This window comes from Macrobrachium nipponense, chromosome 12 (assembly GCF_015104395.2).
Source record: "Macrobrachium nipponense isolate FS-2020 chromosome 12, ASM1510439v2, whole genome shotgun sequence".
NCBI lineage: Eukaryota > Metazoa > Arthropoda > Malacostraca > Decapoda > Palaemonidae > Macrobrachium > Macrobrachium nipponense.
The window spans coordinates 59276831-59292035 of record NC_087205.1 but is presented as its reverse complement, the minus strand read 5'-3'; the positions used below and the strand labels follow the sequence as shown (position 1 = coordinate 59292035).

The 15205-nt window shown below is 35.9% G+C and overlaps 1 protein-coding gene across 1 annotated transcript in view; it reads right to left on the bottom strand.

Moving 5' to 3' along the window:
• Positions 1-15205, bottom strand: part of LOC135224549 (uncharacterized) — a 561973-nt gene that overhangs the window by 245903 nt on the left and 300865 nt on the right. The gene's annotated exons all lie outside the window — the stretch shown is intronic.

Genomic DNA, 15205 nt, shown 5'->3' with positions numbered 1-15205 from the left:
CTCGTTAATGGCAGGACTAGTGATAATCATCCTTATTTTTCGTTTGATTTAGAACTATCGGTATTACTCATTGCATAATGTAACACAGAATTCCCGAGACAATGCTACTTTGAATACATGGCCCTGGTTTTCTTTGCCTTTTAACTTTTGCAATGACCTCTCTTCACATCTAGCATGAGCTTTGAAAAGTTCGTTCGTGCACAAATAATTCCTATTCTTAAATTACGGCCTTGCTTACAATTTTCTTTTAAGGATACGAAAACAATGACACAAAAGTAAGAGTTCCAATTATAATATTTTTTTTCTGTAAAACAAGCAACCCAATGACAAAAATAACAGCGAACAGAAAAGAGGGAGCTTGACATTTAAGGCGATTATCTATCCAGAGTACACTGAACTGTGATCCTTAAGGCGCTCCCATTTAAGTCATATGAGTCACAGAGCGATATCACAGGTGCCTCCAACGTCCTTCTCCTTATTTGGGACATACCCGGAGCAGCCAGCAGGTTTGGGGCGAGATATCACTTTCGACGCATACTCAGTCTCTAGGAGACAAAAGGACTCATCCTGCCTCATTTGTGTTGTTCTTTCTAAAGTACTCACTGATCTTTTACCAGTTCCTCGCAAGAGCAAGAGCTCATGCAGGCAGAAAGTCAGTTAAATTGAAGACAGACATAACACTGCCGCAAAACTGCCTTCCTGAGTTTTCAAAGTACATAAAAAGATCAATTAACTACTCATTACTCAGACTTCAAAGGATGCCTCCATTAAACTGAACCAAACCTATTCATTTTTCAATAGAATTTTATTATACCTAAACTTTATATAAACTTTGTTCAACCACTAAAGTACCAAATACGTGTCCTTACCTTGCATTCTGTAATACAAACATATGTTGCCAATTACCTAATTTGTAACTTCCGTTTCAGCTTTTTATAAAAGAAGACTCCTGGGATGGCTTTCTCTGTCCGTCTGCGCTTTTTCTATCCGTCATCAGATCTTAAATACTACTGAGGCTAGAGGGCTGTAAATTTTGTATGTTGATCATCCACAATCCAGTCATCAAACATCAAATTGCAGCCCTCTAGCCTCTAGTTTTGGTTTTATTTAACGTTAAAAGGATCCATGATCGTGCGCGTTGCACCTATAGCGGTGCCAAAAGCACAGGCCACCACCGGACAGTGACCGAAAGTTTCACAGAACGTGGCTGAGAGTTTCATACAGCATTATACGCTATACAGAAAACTCGATTGCATCAAATAAACTTCGGCGCATTATTTACTTGTTTATTGTAGTTCTTACTTGTAACCAAGCGTCGAGAAGTCAACGAAAATATATAAATAAATATTTCAATATATTTCCAAAGAGTTAAAGACTTAAAAGCAAATAACTAGAAAAAACATAAAATCGTTTAGTGTCATCAAAACGCGCTGTATTATCGAAAACGCAAAAAGGCAAATCTCCAGTGTAATCACTCCCAAAAGTCCTCTGTGATGGCCACCATTTTAACGACATGATCCTGTAAATCCCCGACTTCCATTAGCTGCGCGGCTGCTCATATCCTCAAAAAGCCTTTTCATGACCTGCTTAAACTGTCGATTAGAAGGTGAGTAATTACCACTCGTTTATGCTAATTGAAATCATGATCAAATATCTCATTAGAACAAATTAAGCGAAATGAAGCCTTCCCAACCCCCACCCCTTTCTACCCCTGTTTCTCGTTCGTTCGTCATCCAATGCAATTTGTGAAGTTCAAACAGGCGCTGAGAATCACAGTCGACTGAATATGGATCAGATGCAAAACATCCATTCTACCTGATGACGTCTCTGCGGGACAAAGACAGCGAGAACGTCGCTGACAAACCGTGCAAAAGTCATCTGATGACGCCACGTCCCCTTTGCGCCGAACTTGGCTTAGACCCCAGCAAGAGCCCTAGATGGTCGGCGAACGTCCAAAGCCAAAATGACACCAAGTCTGAACTACAGAACTCGGTGAGTGGAAAGAGCCACAAAAATGAGAAGATGACGATGTTGGTGAAAATAAAGGGCCAAACTGGTGAAAATATATATATATAACTAGATACTGGTGACAGAGAGGACAAAAGTGATGAGAAGAAGAAAAGAACAAGAAAAACATCGGAGAGAAAAAAAAGGACCAGAATGATAAGAACAACATAGTGTTCATTAGAAAAGACCAAATTCATGTATAGATAAGAACAAAATGTGTCAATAAATCAAGAGAAATAAAACAGATCAAATTAATAAGAACTAAAAACATCTGCATGTTATACATACTTGCACACCTATTATATATATATATATATATATATATATATATATATATATATATATATATATATATATATATATATATTATGTGTGTGTATATGTTTATGTATGTATGTATGTAAATATATATTATATATATATATATATATATATATAATATATATTCACATACGTACATACTACATATACACCACACTAATATATATATATATATATATATATATATATATATATATATATATTATATACATATACATACATACACACAACAGATAAACAGATGTGCAAATATGATTGCCCGTGACATGCAGATATTTTCAGTTCTTATTAATTTGATCGTTTTTTATTTCTCGTTGATTTACTGATTCATGTATATAGACTCATAGATAGATACCCATTATATATACACACACATACATACATATATATATATATATATATATATATATATATATATATATATATATATATATATATATATAACAGATAGAATGTGTTCCAGTGACGAGTCTGATGAACAGGATACTGAACTTGTACAAAACATGCCCTTATGGCGGTTTTCTATACAAATAGTTGTATGCACTCGCGCGAGTATGCTATGATCAAACGATACTTCCTTACAATCATCTAAAAAAGTAAAAACAAATCTAAACCCTGTCTCATTTACCAGCCTTCACATTTACAACATGGCCGCACTAAAGTCTTCATGAGACATATCCAGCCTACGCACATTCCGATGACTTACCCGGAAAAGGGAAGAGCATTAATGAGTAAATATCCCAAGAAAATTAAAATGCCATGAAGCACCTACGTGAGAGAGAGAGAGAGAGAGAGAGAGAGAGAGAGAGAGAGAGAGAGAGAGAGAGACGCTACAGCCCTATTGCATAATTAGTTGTATAAAAGTAATAACTCCTATATACCACGTTATATAATGCAATAATATCAGGTATAAATCAATTTTTTTAAGAATAACTGCTTCATTCCATAGGAAATGAAATATAAGTTAGAAATAATACTTTCCAAATAAAATTTAGCGTCCATATCTGACGAAGGTTATTTTTAGAATGGAACAGAATTTCCAAGTACTTTAGTAAACAAAAAATTGTTTATAAAAAAGTTTGGATACAAAATAATTACCATCCTCGTTTAGGCTTTCTTTTTTCTGAAAAAGATTTTGCTTACCCAATTCAAAGCCTGGAATATTGAACAACAGAGGCATTTTTAGTCAGAAGAGATGGAAATGATATAAAAAAAAATGTCTGGTTAAAATGACAAAGCTGATCAGCAATTGAGAAACCTATCACATGATTGTTAAGTTCTAATAACTGAAGGATCAAGTCCTTTATAATATGACTTCGCTTTTTTAACTCATCGATAATATAGACTGTAAGACGAAGCAACTTGAGTTCCAACCGGCCATACTGTTTTTAAAGTTTCAGTTCTGTATTTTATCATACCTGCAAAGAGCACCTATTTTACTACTCTAACGTAAGCAAACGATGGTCTCTATACTTAATCAAGACGCAATCAAAGTTGCTGCTGGCTGACACCAGTCTGTGTTACCGAATCCAAAATCACTTCTATACATGGCATGTAAATGAGACGTAAAGAACAACGCGATATTAACGGTTGCATCGTCGAACATGTTGGCTCGATAGTTACGTTTTCAGGGGAAACTTTCTTTTGGACAAAAGCTCTCGTTACGCGCTTCTAAACTCATGCCTTGTCAATAAACACCTTTCAAGACCATAATCGTTAAAAATTTGGTCAGCAAATATATCAGCAGCCTCTTTCCATATTCCACTTGGTTATATCTGTCTCAGCAGATAACAAAAAGCATATGATTGTTGATATACTTTTCTTCTATTGCCTATCAACTTTTGGCAACGACCAAGCCATCACTGATTTTAAAATATAAAGTGATATTCGGTTGCCCCCAAGATGATTAACGATGATGTAGGCGGTTTTTTTTTATAAGGAGAGAGAGAGAGAGAGAGAGAGAGAGAGAGAGAGAGAGAAGAGAGAGAGAGAGAGAGAGAGAGAGAGAATCTATAGTGAAAGGTATACAATCTACACAGATAAGCGTAATACACCCACCATCTGAAACCGCGGAGGGGTGTCGAGTGGATATCGTTTGTTATTCTTCGGCCCAAATCTTGATGGGTGACGCCTCAGCGAGAATGGCTTTGGTTTATGGCGTCATCTACAAGGTCTTCTATTTGATTCGTTTGAAAGCCACAGTGAAAGGACGTGCAATATACTAGATGGGACAAACCCATTTATAGTTTGTTTCTCCCCAGCAAACACGCAGTGACACAAACTCAGACCCTCACATACGAACATTTAATAATTTATACAGTGGCTCGTAAATCCATATATTAATTTTACATGGCAACGTGAAATATATCTGTCAAACATAAAACAAATCATGGCGCTTTTCCCCTCGAGAGCCGATATCATATTTTTTTATGTCGTCCAATTTATCAAATTCCTCGAACATATGCACCTGTCAATTTGACTGATAAAATACCTTTCATATTTCCCCATCATGTAACTATTGCAATAAAAATAGTGTTGCACAATACGTCAATGTTACTGAAAATGGAAAATGGCTGAGAAACACAATCAAGACTCTCTCTCTCTCTCTCTCTCTCTCTCTCTCTCTCTCTCTCTCTCTCTCTCGTTTCTTATTGAGAATTCTGCCATAATCCTTCCACTCCTACTTTACCTGACACGCCTTTCTCCCTGCTCCCACTTCACAACCACTACAAGAGGAGCTATCTGTATCAGTGTCGCCTTGAAAGAAAAAAAAAACAAGTCTTCCTAGGAAATCGAGATATGCGAGCGATGGATCCCACCATTAGGATTAATGAGCGCGTCGGAAGATTAAAACTCGGCCAGAACTCTCTCACAAATGAGTCAAGTTTTGACTCATAATTAAGAATAGTTAAACATTCATACGAGTAACTTCGACCGGATTCAATTTCCCTCAAGCCAGAAGTTGGAATAGGAACTGGAGGATTTCCGGAATAACTCACGAACGAACGTACACGGATTCTCCACAGAGCATTATTTCAACCTTTCAACTAACACCGTATGGAAGACCCCAGGGATCGAAGCGCTGTTACTGAAAACTTCTTTTGGCTCCTGGGGCACAGCATCCTGTTTCACTTGCCTTCCTACCGTGGATCTTAGGATATTCTCTCATATATATATATATATATATATATATATATATATATATATATATATATATATATATATATATATATAGATATAGATATAGATATATATATATATATAAATATATATATATATATATATATAGATATATATATATATATATATATATATATATATATATATATATATATATATATATATATACATAATATGAGTATATATATAATTTATATTATCTATATATATATATATATATATATATATATATATATATATATATATATATATATATATACAACAGGAAAGGAAAGATAAAGCATGCCATAAAAGTAATAAAAGCCATAAAGAAAACACTTGAGGGAAAAGGTCACGGCACTAAAGATGAGAATCTGAAGAGGGATGGTACCAGCGAGAGAGAGAGAGAGAGAGAGAGAGAGAGAGAGAGAGAGAGAGAGAGAGAGAGAGAGAGAGCCATTCTTAGCGACCCCTGAGGAATCCAAGAGTTAAATTACACCTCTTTTGGCATCGACCAGTCCGTCTCTGCTTCAACTGTTGATTCGGCAAAGGCGAGGCAGAAACCGTGACGTTTTCATCTCGTCTTTCTGCGCCCTGTCTGGCATCGCCCCTCTACGCTGATTGGACGAATTTGAAAATGAAAACGAAAATTCTTTAAAATGTTTTGCGAGATTTCAACTCTCTGCCAATCATCTCCCGATTTTACTTTGCACTGATCGATCAAAATATACTGCCATATAAAAATTATACCTGAAATTGAAACGTTTAATCAGCTTTTGAAAAACGAGAGATTTTGAGCTGAATAATTCATTATTTTCATTTCACCATAGAATAATTTATTTCAATTGCTCCTCTACTTACTAAATACGATATAACCATAATGACTGAGAGCAATGAAAAACCCACTATGAACCAGGGTTAATATGACCTTGGCTAATGCAATAAACTACGTTAGGGAGGTTGTGTTTCTCAGGTGGCTGGGTGGGGAAGGGTTTGGGTGAGGCGGAGTGGGGTGGGGACCGGGGAAGTAATCCTCTCAGGTAAGACGGTTATGTATGTCTTAAGTGAGGTTACGTTAAATTGGTTTTATTTTGAGTGTATTCTTGGTGATTTTATTTACTATTTGGGAATTTTCTAGTAATTTGCTGTTTACTATTGGCCTATAAAAACTATGTATTTATTGAAAGTGAGCTTCTGATGTAGAATATACACTGAATTCTTTACAATTATCCATTCTCAAGAAACTTAGGCAATACTATCTTATGTAAAATCCGATATTTTGATTCTAACAAAATCATCCTTATCATTAATGTCACATTCATCCATTTACTGAGAATATTTGATGGCGATGTACTGTCATATCTTGGAATTAGGTGGAAAACGCCAGATTATCAAGAAATCACTGCAGAGGTGATTTTAGCAAAAACTAAAATGGTGCTCTGTATATTAATTAGACTGTTTTGCAATATATGGAATGGGGAAACAAAGCCTGATAACACGGAATTGGAGGGCATACCAACAATGAAAGAATGTGACCTGAATGAATGTGGCAACTACAGAGGCGCTGTATTTAAGAGGTCATACTGTAAATGCTCAGTGTGTCTATTCTCAGTAGGCTGTGGAAAGAAATTGATAAAACCCTTAGAATTGAGCATTTATGTAAAGATACAATGTTCTGCAGTGTATAAGATTGTCGTCTCCATCCTATGACTCTTGTTGATCACGAGAATGTATTGGGTCAATATGACAGTGGCTTCAAGTAAAAAGGTTATCGAGATTAACCATGAACGAAATAGATGCAAAGTTGATGTTGATGGGATGCAGTCAAGTGAACTTTTCGCAAATACTGTTGTGGGATGCTGCAAAAGAATGTTATTTTGTTTTGCTGTTTACCCTTATGATAAAGAAGGTTTAAACTGGAGTAACTAGAGATTCCTCACAAAGTTATAATAGTCATATGATGCTTAATTAAGTGCATCTTATATCTAGAGAGACGGGGCTCAAAACAGAAATGATAAAGAGTATGAAAAATGGGACAAAATACCATTAGAGGCCATAGGGGTTAATTCGATTAAATTTTTCAAATATTCTTGAGCTGGAAATTAGGAAAGTCTAAAAACGACAAAAGAAACACGGGGCAGAATGAATAAGATTTGGAAATCAAACAGACTGAAAATGCACGCGAAAGAGATTATTCCCGAGTCATGAATCAAGGCACGACAAAGAAACTTTATCTAAAATTCTAAATGATTCTGCCGACTGGAGAATAAAGCTTTAAGAGAGAATATTGGGAGTTAGATGGCAGGAAACGATACAGAAGAGAAATGACGGAATTGCCAAACATAGATGAGATGATGCAAGGGAGGATCTTCGCACAACCCTCAGGAGAGTAATGCATGATAGTAATCGTATTCTCAGCTATGTTCCTTTCCTTTGGCCACCTGAAAAGGCAGAAAGTGGAACACACGCGCTCAACTTCTTGGGTGGAAGAATTTCAGAGGCCCTTTGCGTCCCGAGCAGCTGAATGAGATAGTGCTGATGACGGCATTCAGTTGCTATTTGAATTCTCACACAACAAATCTTGAAAAACTGGTAATTTTATAATGCATGTATACGTTCAGTATATGCGATGGAACTGGCTCTACAAAATTATAATCTTTATCACATACAAAACAGATACTGAATAATTGCCCAACGGCTTTAAATTATATGGGGGCGGGGAAGATTTTATACATTCTTAAATTGCTAGTGTGCAATACACAACAATACAACAGAATATTCTAAGATGACCAAAAAGAAAACAACTAGTCCGGACGAATTGGACAAAGGGCCATTTCTTGAACAAGGAAAATACCAACTTATCTCTTGCTATATCAGCGTCCAACAGAGACAGTTTATGTAGCAGAAGGCTGGTCGGATGTTTTGTAAATCTTTATTGTTCCAGTCGACGTTAGCCCTGATAAAGGGAGGAGCTTTGGAATCTAGAAACAGTAAAAGAGAAATAATAAAAAGGGCAAGTAAAAAGAGCGACAAAGTTTCTTCGGCGCAATCGAGTTTTCTGTACAGCCGCTACAGCGTATAAACAAGGCCACAGAAAATAGATCTATCTTTCCGTGGTCTCAGTACAATGCTATATGAGCCGCGGCCAATGAAACTTAAAAAGTACCGCCGGGTGGTGGTGGCCTGTCCTATATAGCTGCCAGACGCACCATTATGGCTAAACTTTACCTTAAATAAAATAAATTTACAGAGGCTAGAGAGCTGCAATTTCGTATGTTTGATGATTGAAGGGTGGATGATCGACATACCAATTTGCAGCCTTCTAGCCCCAGTAGTTTTTAAGATCTGAAGGCGGACAGAAAAAATGCGGACAGAAAAAAGTGCGGACGGACAAAGCCGACACAAAAGTTTTCATTACAGAAAACTAAAAAAAGAGCTTACTTTGGGTTAAAATTATGATAAATTCTCGCTAACAGCAAATAGCCAAAATATAAAAATAACGATAATAAAAATAAGGGAAAAGATGATGTATATATATGCTTATAATATAGATATATATATATATATATAGATATATAGATATATATATATATTTTATAGTATATATATCTATATTATAGATATATATATATATAGAATATATATATATATATAGACATAGATGTATATTAATCTATATATATATATATTATATATACTATAGAGATATATATATATATATTATATATATATATATATATATAGTATCACAGAAACCAAAAAAAAACTAAAGCACAACATTAGGACAAATTCACGACAGGGACAAACGGTCAAAACACAGCGTGGAGATAAGAGGCGATGCGGAGAGCCTGCCAAATTTTCTGGTAAACAAGTGTCTGGCAGAATTCCTATAAAGGTGCGTCAGCAAGCAAGCAAATAATAAAAAGTCACTTTAAATGCGACGAGAATACCAGTTTGCAGAGGGAACACAGGGTTTAAATTTAGAAAGATTACGACTCGGCAGGGAAAATTGAGAAAAAACGTAAAAAATGGTTAGAAATGGCAGGGAAATAATTCTGAATATTTCATCCGAAAACTTTAAAGTTCTTGGCAGCTTTGATAATAATAATAATAATAATAATAATAATAATAATAATAATAATAATAATAATAATAATATCCACTAGTGAAATTTGTTTTTATGACAATGATAACATCAGATACCGTCAGTTTTGAATATATGTAAATAATTCATGTGTGAAAATGTGACAAAGGCAGACAGAACATAAAAACACAAATTTCACTAATGAGCCTTTTTCTCTTATCAGCTGGAACGTGATTGTGCGCCAATTTCTGACAGATCATTATGGAGACCATCCTTGTCATCAAAATTCAGTCCCACGAAAGGAAAACAGTTTTTCTGTACAGCGTATAATGCTGTCTGAAACTCTCAGCTACGGCCCATGAAGCTCTCGGCCGCAGCCTCACAAATTTTCAGCCACGTTCCGGCGGTGGCTGTGTTGGCACATATAGCGATGCCAGACGCACGATCATGACTAACTTTAACCATCAATAAGATAAAAACTACTGAGGCTAGAGGGCTGCAATTTGGTGTATGATGATTGGAGGAAAAAACTAAAAGGGGTAAAACTTCCACTCGAAGATGAATTCAGCAAAATCCAAATTAAAATAATTTGAAAGAAATAAAAAGCAAAAGTAAAAGTATAAACACAAACGAAACGAAGCACTATGGCAACACACTGGTGCAAACACTGTTCCCTCCAGAGTTTTTCAGTATGGGAAATATAGGACATCTGGAACTAGATATTGTGACACCTTGTTTTAATAAAGTTTCTGAGGATCTACAAAATCATTATTGCAATCCTCGAAGGAACAGCTGGATTTCATACTCAAATCAAGTTTATTGAAGAATACCATGCAGGATATTGTGACGATAATTTCTAAGCATCATTACCACTGTCGGAATAAAAAGACTGCAGCCTTGGCTATTTTTCTTCGGAAGATGCAAGTAAAACAAAAACAAACAAAAAATTCTTATCGAGGCAAGACAACAAGTATTGGCACAAATGTTTAACCTTCTTTACAGATTATTTATTTTCGTCACAAAGTCAAAACCCAAAAATCCTTACAAAATAACCTCTCTCTCTCTCTCTCTCTCTCTCTCTCTCTCTCTCTCTCTCTCTCTCTCTCTCGCTCTCTCTCTCCTCTACTCTCTCTCTCTCTCTATCTATATATACTATACATCTACTATATATATATATATATATATATATATATATATCTATATATATATATATCTCTATAAATCTCATATCTATATCTATATCTATAAAATATCTATACATCTATACATCTATACATCTATATATATATATATATACATCTATAACATCTATATACATCTATATATCTATATATATACTATATAATATATATATATAATTATATAGTATATATATATATATATATAAATGGAAATAAACACACATGAACGTATACCACGGAAATAAATTTCTGGTTTGCGTGGAGGAATCGATGAGGGACAGAAATTTATATAATATATAAATGTTCACCATATATTATACGTATATTTATACATATAATATATATATATATATCATATATATATATATATATATATATATATATATATATGTGTGTGTGTGTGTGTGTGTGTGTGTGTGTGTTGTGTGTGTTTGTGTGTGTGTTCGTGTGTATGTAATGTAGATTTGTATATATAAAACTAATAGGTAAAACGCTGAGAAAGTAAATAAGAAATTAACACCTGTCCGCATAAATAGCTGTGTTTTTACTTAAATCAATATCACTTACAGCAAACACTTCAGTGACTGGTTTGCCCGGTCTCACTGGCCATTTTTTTCCATCATTATTGAAGAAAACAGTGATTAGTTGATATCGACTGGTAATGTATAGAACTAGCGCAATGCAAGCAACTGAAATCGAAGTAAATATTGTGTTCAAAGTCATCTTAAGTCAGCGTATAGGTGAATAATTAACCGATCCATATACTACACAGTACACTCTGACAGTGATATCATGATCGCTGATGGCAGAGGTGAACTACAATATCAAAATCAAGCACACAAACCATCAAGTAATGACGAAAACTTGCCAAGGGCTGCAACATTATATGCCAACAGCAAGTGACCATCAAAAGGGCGTGCTAGCTTGCGTGGGCGTCGCCCTAGGAAACTGCCTGTTTGGGCGTCAGCTAATTTGAAGCGAAAACTGAGCCGTTGAGTTTTTGCACCTTATTCCGTTAAGCTCAGAAGCGCCACTTTCATTGGCTGAATGATTTGGTGATCAACCAATCGTCTTCCGCCTGACATTAGAGGGAGGGAGGGAGGGAGTTAGGGAAAATGGGTTGACGGACCGTGAGAGTTGACCGGCTGATTAAGAAAATGTGCATGTGGACGGGATCTATCAAATTCTGGGCAAAGCATGAGTGAGCATCCAATAGAAGTTAGTCAGAATAGTTCAGCTTTAAGTATACACTAATAATAATAACAGTAACTATCATAAGGACAGCCACAGAAGTAACAATGCGTTCACATTTGTCGTACTAACAATTCTAACACAAGACATAACTAACGAGAGATGCTGGTAAATCATTATATCCCTTATGACTTTAGATAGTACACCAAATAAAGGAAGGCATGGTTGAAAACGACCAGTTAGAAAGTACAATTTTTGCGATATAAAATAGGTAATCACTCAAAACTATCGATAAACGTCAAGAATAAAACTGTCAAAAATACTTTCTCCTTCAAGGCGTCTTTCGTGACACTTGCTGGTTTGAGTACAAATGCAAACACAGACACAAACAAATTTCCAACCCCTAGTCACTCATGCCTCCTGAATTCTTCCTCAGCCATCCAAGGTCAGTCTGCCTTGGAGGAGAACCCACTCGCTCCCACTTTCACTCTGGAGACGAAGACGAAGAATTGCACACCAAGACCTTCCAGCAGAACCCTCCCCGCCTCTCCCCCATCTCCCTCCATACCCTCACCCACGGACTTCCTGATGCACCTCTTTCCAAGTTGTTGTTGAAGATTAAGCCAGCCTTGTGCTGGCACCGGCTCTTTCGTTTGCCAATTTATTCCATTACCCTGCTTCCAGAACCGAAAGAGACTATAATAACCTCAAATATAGCCACAAACCGAACCGGCCTTAGAGCCACCAACGCCGACACAGTTTCAGGCGTCTCCAAGAGTCGATAAAAAAAAATAAATAAATAAAAACACTTCACCCCGCCCCTTCCCAGAAAATATCTCTACCGCCTTCGCCCACCACCTAGCAAAGGATCCCAACATCATATCAAGTATTGGAAAGAAGAGAACCCTCGTTTATTATTATCATCATCACGGTGTTTTTTCATCTGGATATTTTCTTGAACCGAAGTCTCGGAAGGTCATGTCCGTAAGAGGTTGCGGTATTCTCTCGTATTACCGGAGGGAGAGGGTAGCGTTTAATATCACTCCCTCGGATGATTCACAGCTTTTATGGGAAAATTGTCTTCTGAGAGAGAGAGAGAGAGAGAGAGAGAAAGTTTTTACTCAACAATAGCTTGAAATTATGTTCAAACGTAAATGCACTACGGTGAGGTACATAAAAGTAATATTAGTAAAATGTTCCAAATGATGCTAAAGAATAAAAACACAGTCCTCTCTCTCTCTCTCTCTCTCTCGTCTGTGGACAGTTCATTCACTTTCTCTCGCGGTCATAAAAGGCGACTTCAACCAACTTTCACTGACACTCGCGTCTTTATTGGATTTGTTAGTGAATAAAAACATCAAAAACACTTCAGAAATAGATAACAAGAAAGGAAAGTTCGTAATATTTAAGTTATACTTCACAAGAGCGAGGGAGGATGATAATGCGATGACATTATGAAGTTACAAAAGAGCCTGTTTCATCCCACCTGCGCTTGAAGGATCTCCCCGCCTGCCCCGACACCATATACAGGATTGCCTTGGCGAGTTGGGGTTGGGGGGTGTGGGGGGAAGGAGCCGAAGGAGATACGGTCATCATGGGACTTCGGGCCTTACGTACCTGTGGAATAGAAGACACCTCATTAATCTCAGTGGACTTTATAATGTAATTTGGAGATGTCGCTGCCTACAAAATGGACACACGCAACTGTCCCTCAGATTTCGAAAAGGATTTCCATTTATAGGAATTTATTTTCTCTCTCTCTCTCCTTATATATATACTAAATACATACATACAACATACCATTACAGACATACATACAAATATAATTATATTATTATAATATATATACTATAATATATTATATGATTATATATTACTAGATATATAAATAATATATATTTTTTTTTTTTTTTAAAATAATATATACGAGGGTATGATTCATCGCAAGAATAAATGTCGACATGTTTTATATTTATTAAATGTTCAGAATTCTTAGTTTTATTGTAAGGGAGGAGTTCAAACTATTTTATTGTAAGTCCTCTTTATGTTAACAGTGCTTAAGATGTCGATGGTGAAAGGAGTACAGTGCAATATATCCGACGCTTTTTGGAAATTACATTAAATATACACACACAATCTGCTATATTAAGTAATCTTTTGAGAAGAACGAGTAGCTTTTTTCCTTTATTTTCATTTTATTCATTCTTAGTTTAATTTACCTTGAGAGTAAAATGAAAATAAAAAAAATCACTCATTTTTCTAAAAAGATTACTTAATATAGCAGATTGTTTTTCTATATTTAATGTAATTTCCAAAAAGCGTCGGATATAGTGCACTGCACTCCTTTCCCCATCGACGTCTTAAGCACTGTTAACATAAAAAGGCCTTACATTAAAATAGTTTGAATTCCTCCCATGAAATAAATCTAAGAATGCTGAACATTTATCAAATAAAAAACATGTTGACATTTATGCTTTCAATGAACCATACATCGAACGAGGCAGCAGCAGTAAACATAAAAACAAAAGAACGGAAATTATACTACACTAACGGTTAATTAATATGTTAAATAATGATACAGTTCTCCTGAATCCCTGATTTGCTTCCCTTAAATTTCAAGGCTTAAACAAAACGAAATTCTGCTATGATTGCATAGTCGAGACACCATATTTAATCCAATGAATACGGGCATGATAGCAGTCGAATAATTATGGAAGGAGACTCCATAATGTTTATCTTACTCCACTGAGTATGAACAAGATAGTAAATAAGCAACTATGGGAGATTAAGAGGCAATTAAGGTGGTAGGGATTCGAAGCTACCGAGACGGATGAAAATACAAATTTGCGCAATGCCAAGAGATGATCAATGCTCTACTAGACAAAGGGCTAAAGAAATACATCGCAAAAACGCACAATAGAAAACAAACCTTTATGTAAAGATTAAAAGAAATGTAACAGACATTAACTCCAATCAGGGAAGCGACTAGATATCGTGGCAATTAAAAGCAGGAACAGAGAGAGAGAGAGAGAGAGAGAGAGAGAGAGAGAGAGAGAGAGAGAGAAGAGAAATTTTCCATGTGCAAGAGACTTAGTCTTTCCTTAAAAGTAAGGTCCGAAAAGTGGTCGAAGTGAATAGGTTCACTAGTGTCGAAGGGCCACGAGAGAAACAGGTTCTTTTCGGAGTCTTTTCAAATACTGCGCCGATGAAAGTGACGATCACGAACGAGTACTATTGTGTGGAAAAGGGAGCTTTAGCCATA